Source organism: Melozone crissalis, unplaced genomic scaffold (genome assembly GCF_028551555.1).
Source record: "Melozone crissalis strain CALT ecotype California unplaced genomic scaffold, PUWL_Pcris_2 ptg000063l_1, whole genome shotgun sequence".
Classification (NCBI taxonomy): domain Eukaryota; kingdom Metazoa; phylum Chordata; class Aves; order Passeriformes; family Passerellidae; genus Melozone; species Melozone crissalis.
This window is the reverse complement of record NW_026535841.1, coordinates 2,910,479-2,923,400: the sequence shown is the minus strand read 5'-3', so window position 1 is coordinate 2,923,400 and position 12,922 is coordinate 2,910,479. Positions and strand designations below refer to the sequence as shown.

At 50.1% G+C, this 12,922-nt stretch overlaps 1 protein-coding gene across 3 annotated transcripts in view; it reads left to right on the top strand.

Moving 5' to 3' along the window:
• Positions 1 to 6,031: 6,031 nt before the first annotated feature.
• The window catches only part of MTMR3 (myotubularin related protein 3), a 74,643-nt gene continuing 67,752 nt past the window's right edge, over positions 6,032 to 12,922 (top strand). For 2 of the 3 annotated variants that reach the window (XM_054288628.1, XM_054288625.1), the window contains exon 1: positions 6,033 to 6,112. The gene's annotated coding sequence lies outside the window, so the exon portion shown is untranslated. Of the gene's footprint in view, positions 6,113 to 6,723; positions 6,768 to 12,922 lie in introns of all 3 variants that reach the window. The other variant, XM_054288626.1, reaches the window with a different exon arrangement.

Below are 12,922 nucleotides of genomic sequence, written 5' to 3'. Positions count from 1 at the left end.
CCAATATCCCATCCAGCCCTGCCCTCTGGCACTGGGAGCCATTCCCTGTGTCCTGTCCCTCCATCCCTTGTCCCATGTCCCTCTCCAGCTCTCCTGGAGCCCCTTCAGGCCCTGCCAGGGGCTCTGAGCTCTCCCTGGAGCCTTCTCCTCTCCAGCTAAACAGACCCAACTCTCCCAGCCTGGATCCATAGGAGAAAAAGATGAGTGTAACATGAAGTCCTATTAATCAAAAATAACCTCATATGGATTATTAATCTGTTAAAGAAAATAATATAAGCATCCATAAACCAAGATTTCTGGACATTGTGCCCACACTGAGCTCCTGGCACACCCTCAACACCAATGGCTTCACAGAGCACAGCCAGGCTCAGCCAGCTGTGCTCCTACCTGGAAACACCAAAGCCATTCCCAGTGTTTGCTCAAAAACTTTGTCTCTGTTCCACTGAATTTGAAGTTCTGAGTCCCCCAAGTGCTCCTGTTTGAGAAGTCCTGTGATAATCATCTTGATGGGCAGCCAAGGCAGCGTCCTCGTGCTGCCTCCCTGCAGCCAAGCGTCGCTAATGGCACATCTTGATGTGAAATGGGGTTATTACAAGACAAAAAAATCCTCAAATGAGCCTCTTGCAAAGTGTTCTGACCAAAATGATATGTATGTAATAAAAATCTCATTATTTTCAAATTATTCATCTCCTTTGCAAGGGAATGAGTCAGAGCATCTGTTTTGGGGCCCCATCAGGATGACTGGCAGTGCCTCTCTCCTGGCACGTTTGAATCAGGGGTGGCACTCACGCTGTGCTGACCCCAATGTCACCTGCTGCCACTTGGATTGAATGAACAATGGAACAGCACTGGTTGGGTGGGAGCAGGAAGAATGGAAACACCTACACATGGAGGAACACAGTGTAAATACTGTGGTCAGGGTCAGCATTCTTCTGAGGCATTCATCAAAAACCCAGGAGAGTAAAATGAATGAAACTTTTAAATAGAATAAAAAATATGAAAACCCAAACAAAATAGGAGAGATGGGTTGAGGAGAGCTGGTTTTGGGTAACAAACTGACCAAGGGAGCCAGTTTGGAGCCCTGAGAAAGCAAAGTGCCCTGTGTTCTGTGGTCTGACTGTTCTGACTGAACCAGGACTCGGTGTGCTGTTTTTTTAAGACATATCTAACCCTACCATCAGTTTTTCATCATAACAGAAACAGCCTGTAAATGCCAAGGTGGCTCTTGGGGCCACAGAAGGGAAGTGTATGAAAGGGCCCTGGGTGGTACCAGGGGCAGGGAAGGAGCTGGCACACCTTTGGCTTTGCTGTTTCTCCCTGTTCCATGTGGGGATGGTACCAGACCAGGAAAGGACCTGGCACACCTTTGGCTTTGCTGTTTCTCCCTGCTCCATGTGGGGATGGTACCAGGGACCTGGCACACCTTTGGCTTTGCTGTTTCTCCCTGATCCAGGTGGGGATGGTACCAGGGGTGGTAAAGGACCTGGCACACCTTTGGTTTTGCTGTTTCTCCCTGTTCCAGGTGAGGATGGCTCCAGGACTGCAGTCCCTGTGCAGGATGGGCAGAGCAGCCTCTGGAGGGGTGATCTGAGGGAGCAGGGTGGGGTGACCAGGACAGGATGCTCTCACCTCACCACCACCATGTGCAGATTTTGACACAGCCAATCACTCAGGTGACATTTGGCCTGCAACTGCAGCCCAAGGAATACCTTCCCACATCAGGCACCTCTTTCCTGTCCACAAGAAGCCAGCTGGTGACTCCGTGGCTGTGCCCCAAACGGTAAGAACAGTTTGGAAAGGACTCACTGGGCTTTCAGGGTCAGCTGTCGGTGGCAATGGCATCAGGGGACAGCAGCTCTGGGAAGGATGAGCCAGAGCCTCGGGACTTGAGCTGCTGGAAGCTCTGGTGTTCTCATGTTTCAGCCCAGACTTCTCACGGCCATCGGATACTTGTTTTCTCCTACAGGAACATCACCCTTGCTCTTAAGGGAGATGTGTTTACTGCTGTGTTTACTCCATAAGTTTCACAAAGAACAACTGTATCTTCTCCCAGCATTCAGGTTTTCTGGCTAAACAAATGATCTCAAGATCCTTGTATAAGAAAAAAATCAGGATTAGCCTATCATTACTTTCCAGTCACATTTTGTGTCCCCTGATTAAAAGTGACCAGAGCTGCATGCAGAATTCCAGAGCAGGTTGCAGCAGAGGCTTCTATAATGGCATTAACATTCCCTTCTCCTGGAAATCCCTCCATGTGTGTGTGCTTTTTGTCAGATCTGCCTCAGATTGGGAGTCTGTCTTCATCTCAGGATCAACAAATACACACAGATTTTTCCCTCTTTCTGTCATTTCCAACTGATGAGCTCCCAGCTCGCAGCAGAGATTCTTGTTAGCAATTCCCAAGGGCATGACCTTGTACGTTCCACTATTAAATTTCATCCCATTTCCAGTGTGCCAGCACTCCATGTTATCCAGCAGCACAGCTATTCCTGCTGCACAGCCAGTGCCTCCCAGCTTTGTGCCATCAGCAAATGCCAGCAGCTCCCTCCTACCTTTTGTTCCAAGGCCTGTCTGAAAAATATTGTGCAAGAGCAAAAGCACACATGGGCCAGGCTGTGGTCCTGGGACCCAGGGAGGTGAGGCTACATGGGGAAAACATGGGAATCCAGGCACTTTCTGCCCATTCTTCCCTTTGGAATCTCACAAATTCCCTTTGGCTGCTGTGCAAAAATTTGGCAAATTTCCCTGTGGCTGCTGGTGCACCCACAGCTGGTGCACATTTGAGGTGACTTCCCTACCTTTTCCACCTAGTTATCTTTTTTATGGACCAGCTTTCCACTAATTTACTGAATAAATTAATGTATCTATTATATATCCATCTAGGAAACAATTATCAAGGGTATAATCTTAGTTAAAAGCAATCAATCTTTATGTATGTGTAAAGATCATATTTTTATTTTACATTTTTGAACTTACTTGCCTGTCCCCAACTTTTTCTTTTTTATTTTATATTTTAAGCTTGTAATGCTCTTGAGGTCACACTCACAGGTGTCTGGATGGCTGGATTGCTTTACTTCCTCCAGCTTAAAACCAGCCAGTGCTTCAGGAGTTCCTCCACAATTCATTACCACCCTCCACCCCCCAAATTAAAACCTCTGTATTGGATGAGTGAGGATTCACTGCAGGTCCTTCAGGACTCTGGGTTTGGGAACACCTCATTCCCTGAGCTGTGTGTCAGGTTCTCACAGGCCTTGCTCTCCCTTTGGGTCCAGTAATTTCCATTTCCATAAAATAATTCTTATCCTTTGCTCTGATCATCATGGAAAATAGAAGTAAAAGTCATTTAACACTGAGCCATGTGTTAAAAAATAGACTGGAACACAAGATACAGAGAGGTTTGGGACACAAGACATGGAATGTCTCCGTGCACTGTGTGTGACCAGATTGGTAAAGACAAAATGTACAGATACAACAAGCAGCTGGAAGTGCCAGCTTTTCCTGTCACAGGGATGGCCCTGCAGGATTTCCCCCTCTGTAAGGACCAGAAGCAGCACCCAGCAGGTTCTGCTGCACAGGAGCCCCAGGTCTCCAGGATCCAGCTTCCCAAAGTAGGTCACATTTGATCTCCCTCCAGGCACACTGCAAAAGGCAACATTTTACAGGGACTTCTCAAAATTCATATTTTGCTTGCTGATGCTGTCAACACACATCCTTTTCAGCTACAGCTCTACTGGCTCTACATATTTTCGTTCCTTTTGGGTGCAAACAGGCCAGGAATCCTGTTTTTCCCTTCAGTTACCTGTATTTCTTCCAAAGTTCCTCTGAAAGTACATATTGACATTCAGATCACATTTGCATTCAGATGATGGCTTGTTGTTGGAAAAAATCCCTTCAGAGGGGGCTGATTAACTCCCTTTTAAATGTTTGTTGTCCCTGAGCAAGGGAGCCAAACCAGAGCACAGCTCACTGCGTGGCTCATATCTGAGTGTGAAGACACAGGCTTGTGCATTTTGCATTGCTCCCTCTGAACACTTGTGCTCCTTCCAGCTTAGACATGACCTAATGACAGACTGAGGTCCATCTGTTACAATGACTAGCCTTGGACTCAGAGGGAGAGTCCTGGGGATAATTTAGGAGTGCATTTTATAGCTACTTGCAAGCATTTCATTTCAGATCAAGGCAAACACGAGGAGCAGGTGGAAATCTCCCGCAGAAGTACAACCTGACCTACATATGGTATTGTAAATTAAGGATATGTATAAAAATAAAACATTAACCATCCATCACAGTTGCAACAAAGCCCAGATATAAATCTTGCTGCTGGAAAGGAGCTTCATTGCACAAGGCTTAGCTAGAGCTTCATTTTGGAACCAGCAGCATTACTGCCACCTCCAACACTGCTGCCACTCTCCTGCTTTCCTGTGTTTTCTGCAGCTCAATGCTCACAGGCCTTTTGCTTTATCTCAGTCTCTCAGTTTCCATGTGGTTTTTGGCAGTCCAGCCTGGTGCTGGCTCCCAGCTCCCCGTTAGCTCATGCTTTAGGAGCCATGGGCTGTGCAGGGTGGCTTGGACAGTGCGTGGCCTGGTGGCATGGGGCCGCACATGTTCCCACAGCTGAGCTGAATGTCACCAAAGCAACGCTGCAAACATTGGCCAGGAGAGCTTGCACACCAGAATGGCTTCTGGAGATCACAGAATATTCTGAGTTCAAAGGGTTCCCACGAGGATCATCAAGTCCAAGCCTTAAATGAATGGCCCTTACAGGGATTGAACCCTTTGTGTTAGCAGCACCGCCCTGACTAACTGAGCTAATCCCAGGTTATATCTGTTCAGTGGAACGCGGTGTTTCTCAGGGGATTTTTGAGGATCCTGAGGAGGATGGATGGCAGTGAGGTGTGGGAACACACACCTCTGCTCCCCTCAGCACACACTTCCACTGTTTCCTGACTCACAATACGAGATGGCTGCAAACCTTTGCTGAGACCCTGCCTGCTCCACAGCCTCGCTCAGCCAGTGCCAGGCTTATGGACCTCACAGGGGGACAATGGGCAAGTTGGCTTCACAGAATTACAGAACCACAGAATAGCTGGGACCTCAGGAGATCATCCAGTCCAACCTACTGGAGATGGTTACCTTCAGCAGGTGACACAGGAATATGTCCAGGGTTTGGATTATTCCGGAGTGGGGGTCTCCATGCCCTCCCTGGGCAGCTGGTCCAGTGCTCTGCTCAATGGATCTGCTCTTCCTCGTGCTGAGGTAGAATTTCTTGTGTTATAGTTTATGGCCATTGCTCCTCATTCTGTCTCTGGGCACCCTGAAAACAATCTGGTACTGTCCTCTGACACCCCTTGGAGATATTGGCACGGATTGATGAGATCCCCTCTGAGTTTTCCCTTCTCCAGACTAGCCAGGCCCGGCTCTGGCAGTGTCTGCTCCTCAGGGAGATGCTCAGTCCCTTACTCATCCCTGCCGGCCCTGCCTCCCATGCTCGGAGGGGCCGAGGGATGGCAGTCGCCTCCTGAGGGCACGACCAGCGCCGAGGCCAGCGGGGCCGCCACGTTACAGATCAGAAAAAACTTTCACCGTGCGGGCGGTCAGACTTCGGAAGGGGCTGCCCAGGGAGGTGGAGGGTGGCGGAGTCACCCTCTCTCGGAGCCTTCGAGTGGCGTCTGCATCTGCCGCTGGGTGATGTGGGGTGGTGGTTTAGGGGTTACGGTGGCGGTGCTGGGCTGACGGTTGGAAGAGACGAAGTTAAACCAGTAGATGCCCTTAAACCAGTAGATGCTCTTAAACCAGTAGATGATCTCCCAACCCTGGTGGCGCCGCTATTCTATTCCGTGATTCCCTGATTGATTCCGTGACCCCGCGGTCCCCTCAGCGCGGGCCGGGGACCGCCCCCCCCACGCCGTTCCTCCCCTCCCCTCAGGGCGGGGGGCGGGAGCGTCGCGCGCCGGCCCCGCCCCGCGGGGGGAGGAGGGAGGAGGCCGCGCGGCCGCCATGTTGTTGTGTCCGTGAGGCGGCGACGGCGGCCCCGAGCCCGCAGCGACCCCGGCCCCGGCAGGACGCCGCGCCCCGGCACGGGCGGGGGCTCCGCGCCATGCCCTGCCCAGCGGTAAGGACCCGCCGGGGTGCCCCTTGTCCTTCAGCGGGGAGGGCCGGCCCGCCGCGCCGGGGCCTGGCGGAGCGCGGCCGCGCTGTCACTGAGGGCCGCACACGCCCCCTCGGCTGCGGGTGAGGGGCGGCGGCGGGGCCGGCACGGCGCCCTCGGCTCCGCTCCGTTCCGCTCCGCTCGGCACGGCCGGCAGGAGGAGGAGGAGGCGGCCCGGCTCCGCGGCCGCGGTGCGGCGGCCTCTGTCCCCGGGCGAGCGGCGATGCCGGGCGGCCCCGGGCCGGGCCCTGCGTGCCGGGTTCGGGCGGCCGGGGCAGGGTGGGCTCCCCGGGGCACGGCGGCTTCTGTTGTCCGAGGCCTGCGGGCCTCGCCCGGCGCTGCCGCCCCCCGCCCGGCCCGTTGGGGTGGCTGAGCCCGGCCGGGGATCGCCCCATGCCGCTGGCAGCCGCCGGCCCCTGCTCCGGCCGCTGGGGCTGTGGTGTCAGCAGTGTTCAGCTGCCCTTGTGCGTGCGGCCGAAATTCCTGTTCCTTTTCTAAGTGGGACTTGTTAAGACTTTTTGTTTATATGGTTTTGGGGCTTTAATTACGCCTCTTGCCCGTGTTCCTTTTAACAGTCCTGTTCTTTCGCTGGGATGTGAGCAGATGTTGCCCTTCCCCGGTAAGTGCTTAGCCCCCCAACGTGGAGTTGAAGTTTGTGCATTGAAGTTGTTCCTGCTCTTGCTCTTTTAGAGAATGTTTTCTTGATCAGCAGAAGAGACCTGGTGTTTCTTCACAACTTTATACAGGAAACTGATTTCTTTCCTTTCTGTGCACACTTCCCTTGCTGTGGGAAGGTTGGGTGTGAGCTTGTAACTCTTGCAGCCTTCAGGTCTTGTAGGCACTTTTCTGTGCGCTTCACCTGTTTGTTTTCTTGTGTGATGTAGCCATGTGCAATAAAGCTTTCTTTTAGAAGAAAAGAACTTGCCTAGTGAATCATGTCAGGTGGTGCTGAGTGGAAGCACAACTTGGCTTTCTGGTGAATATAAAAGCATATTTATATTATTTATGCTATAAAGGTGAGTCTGCTGGGAAGGGTTGGCAGCGTGATGGAAGGAGCTGTGACAGGTTTGTTGTAGTACCTGTCATGCTCTGAGCTTCAGATAAAGAGCTGAGATGCCTTTTGTCTGCTGCTAAAGCATGTGGTATTAGGAAATGAACTTTTTTGGTGGAGATGAAGGAGGTTTTATGAAGGAGTGCTTGTAAACTGGAGGGGAGGAGGCTGACATCTGATACCTGCTTTGCTTCAGCTGTTACTGATTACAGTGGGCTTGAGAGATAGAAGTGGTGCTTTCCTTCCTAGCACAGGAAATACTGGGCTGGAAGTGTTGAAACTTTGTGCAGATAAGTGAAGGCGGGGCGTGAGGTTCTGAAGTGCTTCAGTGACAAAGTTCTGTACCTGCTTTGGAGCCTGGGGAAGGGCAGAGGTGCCCCAGCAGTGATCTGTCTCTGCACTGAAAGGTGCTCTTGTCCCACTTCAGGTTATAGGGATGATAAATGGAGAGCCAGGCTGAATTCTCTCACTGGCAGTGCTGTAGGTGCCTGTCTGGGTGCTGTTAGTGTCTAATGCATCAACTGGCTGCCCTAGCAATTATTAAAATATCAATGTTAACCTGCTCAAGGAGCAAGCCATGCAACCCACAAATGACACCACAAAAGTGGAATAGGTCAGCTTGATAAGCTCTCATTTCATTTTATTTATTTATTTTCCATGAAAATGGCCATCTACAGCTGGAGGAGACAGAAATGGAGCCTGCCCAGGCTTCTGAAATAGAGGATACAATATTTTATCTCAGATCTCATTCCACCTACATGCAAGCCAGGATGATGGAGAGCAGTGTGTTGTCAGCTTGCAGGAGTAGGAGGAACGTGGCTGTGCAGTGCTTTGCTGGCAAGTAACCTGGAAAAAAGGAGTAACTGGGGAGAAGGGGATCTTTGGGCTGCTGGAGGAGCCTGGCGGGGCTGATGGGACAGGGAGCAGGAATTGTCTCTGTGGAGGAACTGAGATTGCTCACCTGCACAGCTCAAAGGGCTGTGAGGGCTCTTCCTGCTGGGAATTGTGATGGATACAACAGGATTGGGTTCTGCAGTCGGTGTGGATGGTGTCTGAGAGCACGTGATCCAAACAGCCAGATTAGTGCTTATCAAATCCTGTGAACCAGAATGAAACCCCAGACACTTGAACATGCCTGTGTTTCATAGTAGCTCTCACTGGCTGAATCAAAGTCATGTCATGTTTCTCTCAAAATAACCTGTTGGATGCTGAATTGCCTCAGAAATAACTGCAAGTGTTCTGCATTTGTCTCCAGCCTGCGTAGCTGGTGGTGTACAGATCTGCCTTGAGATCCCTTGTGGGTTTTAAACTCTGAGAAATGAGCTTCATGTCTTGGAACTTCAGCCCTCTTCTAGATATTGGTGCTGTAACTTCCCAGTGCTGTCAGGAAAACTTCAGGGATATCCTTAGGGCTCATTTGTGCTGTAATTCCTGTGAAAAGCTGGATTGTTTAGAGGCAAATATTTCTTTCTTCGTGGTGCTTCAGAATTTCAGGGTGGCTCAGTGGTTTGTGTGAAAGACCTCAAAGTGAAGTTAGTGACAGAGTGAAGACCTAAAAGTGAAGCCAGTGGCAATGGAGGAATTGGAAATAAAATTGACATTTTACTGGGGCTGTTTACTGTGCCCAGCAAAGAGCTGGAGCCCCCAGCTCCTGCTGCTTCCAGCCTCTACCTTGGATGCCTTGGCCCCAAACATTGCTGGGTGCATTGCAAACGTGTCAGCTGCTTGTGGGATGGGCAGAGGTCACAAACCACAGCCTCCTTTGGTGTCAGCTGGCCTTGTTTGGAAGGCAGCTTTAGCAAAACAGCCCCAACTTTGGCCCTTTGCTTTGAGCAGGTGAGGAGCACTGACAGAAGGGACTTGATCCCACAGAAGGGTAAATGGAGTGTGAGTCTCCCTGACGTGTTGTTCCCCTCACCTGCTTCTGTAGTGGTGTCAGGGAGGTGACCCCCAGCTGGCTGTAGGTTTTCAGGGGCAATGTGGCATCCCTAAGGAAGGCCTGAGTCCATCCCACCTACAGGGAGGAACCAGCCTGTAGTAGCAGGGAAGAAACGCAGCACGATCTTGTTGCAAGCAGAGGTATCTCTGACGTTCAGTGTGCTACAGGGTGTCAGGTTGTGCTGCTCTGAGCCTCAGGTGCTCTGCTCTCCCTCAGGAAGTGCCAGTGTGCACCTGCAAGTGAGGCCTGGGCCTGCACAGCCATGCAGAGTGAGCTGGGGAGGGAGGGAGGGAGAGAGGGCAAACAGGCGACTTTCTGGAATGTTGGTTGAAATGGCAAAGCTGTTTCTGGAGTCCTGGATGTCCAGCAGGAAGCACTGTTTGTAAAGGCTTCACCTAAAACACAGTTGCTGATGCCTGGCTTTGGTTTGTCTTCTGAAACTGCTCAGACTTGGACTCTTCAGGTGAATCTGGAAAGCAGCAGTGGTTTTGGCATGTGGTGTGGCTGCAGGTTAAGCTGGTGACTGGATGTGTGCTCTGTAGGGCTTCTGGGGCAGCTGGATCCTTCAGAGGTGCTGTTCCTCCTCTTTTTATTAATGCTGAAATAATTACAACAAGATAACCATGGTAAGATCCATCCGGAAGTTTTTTTGGAATTTGTGTGTGCATATGCATGAGTGAGGCAGCTGATGGCATTGTAATAGCTGTCATGGTGGTGGGGGAACTCTTCTAGACTCTGATAAGGAAGGGGGTAGATAACCCAGGAGCCTGATAACCCAGGCTCTACAAAAACTTCCTGAATGGGGTGTTCTTGGCCTTGCTTGGGGGAGCTGGATTTCAGAAGACTTGAGCTGGTTGTTCATTGTTCAGTGTAACTAAACTTACCCAAGCTGCTGTGTTGAATTATTGCCATTTCTGAAAAATTATTACCTTGAGCAAGACTGCAGTGGAAGTTGATTTTGGGGTAGTAAATCCATAATTTTTCCTCTTGATTAGGAATGCAGTGAGGAGCTGTAAGGCAGCATTGGTGGGCTGGCTTGGGGGCAGGCAGTTGTACATAACCACTCATGCCAGTAATGAAATGTGTCCTCAGGAACACAAGCAGATAGATCCTAAGCAGGATCAACCCCCTTTTTAAAGAGAAATTGAACCAAAATACTGAATGGTAAATACTTCAGAATGCAATGTGTTAGGTGAAGGAGGGCAGAACATCAAAGGAACTGAGGCTTGGAGGAGCCCTGGGAGGTGACAAGCAAAGCAAGTTGTTCTTTGCCTTGCTCAGCACATCTGGCTGTTTGCTGTGTTCGTTGTGCTGGGCTGGCAAACCACGGTGGAAATGGGGCTGGGCTTGCTGCAGAGAGCTTCATCCCAGGGCTGATGGGGCTGCTGCAGTCCTGACTCCTGTGGCATTGGTTGTTCACCCCCTGATTCTGCAGCATGCAGGGGGTCAGCTTCAGAGTTGATTCTGTATCTGGTGGAGCTTTAGGACTTGTGTGCTAGATGGGCTTAGCTGGGACAATGACCCTGTCACATGTGGGATCAGCTTGAAGCTGGAATGATCAGAAACTTGGTGTTGGTCCCTGGTCATTGGGAAGAGCTGGGCTTCCCAAAGGCAGCCAGAGCAGAGCAGCCCCTGGCTGGGGTGTGTTCTTCAGAGGGAGAGCCATAGCAGGGGATGTTCAGATCTTTGGACTTCTGGGGCTGGACAGCAGGGAAGGCTGTCCTGGGAATTGCTCAGAGCTTCCAGAACATGGTCTGGAAAGCAGTGAATATCCATGTGGGAAAGACTTGTATTCTGTTACTTTGATATTTAACTGTCTTCTTCCATCCTGTGTGTGTTGATCTCAAGCTGTGTGTTCTGTGCTCTCCTCCTTTCCATTTTATTCCATAAACTCCTGCATCATTTGTAGAGTGACCTGTCTTGGGTTAATTTCAGAACTGAAGTTATTCTTTGCTGGGCCTGTCTCTAGCAGATATACCAGATTTAACCTCTCAGGTCCTGCTTGGTTTTGCCCTTACTGAGATAAGAATTGAAAAAGACTTTTCCCACTCTAATTTCTGCTGCCACTTTTCAAGTGGACATCCTTGTCCTAGTAACTTTACTTCCTGGATGTGTTTCTCCCTTCGCACCAGCCCATGGCTAAAACTTTTACCAAAGGCTCTTGTACCCTATTTCAAGAAAGATTTTCATCAGGGAAAACCAGTGAAAATGGTATAAATCTTTCTCTAACTGAGATTTCTGAAAGCAAAGTAGCATGAAATAAATCTCCAGGGTGCCTGTCTGTATGATGAAGTTTTTTGTATATACAAGTCTAATAGTCTCTTAAGTATTTTGGATTGTTCTGCTGCTCTGAGGTTCAGTTTCTGGAACATGGAATCAGTATGGGGGGCAGTAATACACTTCAGGTTGAATTTGTGGAGGAAGGCTGCTGCATTGCCATAATTAAGTCCTTGTAGTTTTTCTTTTGAATACCAGAGATTTATGCACTGCTATAGACATTATTTATAGAAACACTGGTGGAACAGTTTTGTGTTGCCCTTTTGTGGGCCTCATTTGCTTCTCCAAGTTTGGGACTGCAAACCAGGGCTGTAATCAAAGCATTAATTCTGTGGTGTTACCTGAAAGGACAAATAAAAATAGTTCCTTTTTCCCTGTACTTTTAAAGGAGGGTTTTGACTTCTCTATCAGCAAGGAAAGGGCAGACTCCTGACAAAATGAGACTTGTTTTCTCCAATGCTGCTTTTTCTGCTGCTGGAAGTGCCTGGGGGGAGCTGCTGCCAGGCACCTGAGGGAGGAGAGGGCAGAAATCCTGTCTGGGTAGGTTGACATGGAGTCTGTGAAGACAAGATGCACTTGGTTGGCTTCCTGAATGTCCTTGGAGAGCAGAGCAAGGGCAGGACTGGCTGCAGGGCATCTCCCCAGCTCACCCTGGAGCCTCTCACACAGGGCTCTTGTGCATCATGAGACTCCCAGTGAGTCTGACTCCTCAGCTCCTCTGAGCTTTGACTGTTGTGGGCACGTAGGATTCTTTTTTGGGGGGGTTTCTGTACAGCTGGTGGCAGGATTTCAGGAAACAGATGGAAAATCAGATCTTCCCTTGAGTATCTTCCCTGTCATGTAGAGTTCAGCACTGTCTGGGTCAAGGCTAGACTACCAGAATACTGATTTTTGGTTTTTCAGTTGCTAGGAGTAGTAGTTGAAGAGTTGTGTGAAACTGAAGGGTGGATTAAAGAGACTGTAACAAGAGTGAGGACACAGAGATTAAGAATAATTTATTTAAAGTGTCCTGGTGCAACTATGGCTGTGGAGTGTTAATACCTTCCACATCCTGCACAAGATTTTAACTGAGTAAAGTAACCTCAGGTGCTTTTGGAGTGAGGCCTCAGTGTTGTAGAGGTCAGAAGGATCCGGTGTGGCAGCAGATCCACCATTTAGCTCTGTCCTGTCACTCATGATATCACTGTGTCCATTCAGGATGAGTTTCAGTCCAAGGCTGCTCATGGAAGTGGCTGCCATTAGGTCAGGAATTGGTGGAGAGTTCCCTTGGTATTTCTAGGCCTGGAGTGGTGGAAAGCATTTCCCTGGATGTCCTGTGCCATAGTTAGGAGGGACAGCAGCCTGGCTGTCCCTGTTGTCCCTGGCAGTGGATGGGGACAGGAGGAAGCTGTGGCTGTCTGATCTCCTCTCTCAGAGCCATAATTGACCTCAGTGTGTACCTGGGAGAGCTTTGCTGTTCCAGTGCTACCTGCAGGTGTGTGATTGCTGTCATGGAGACTTCAGGCAC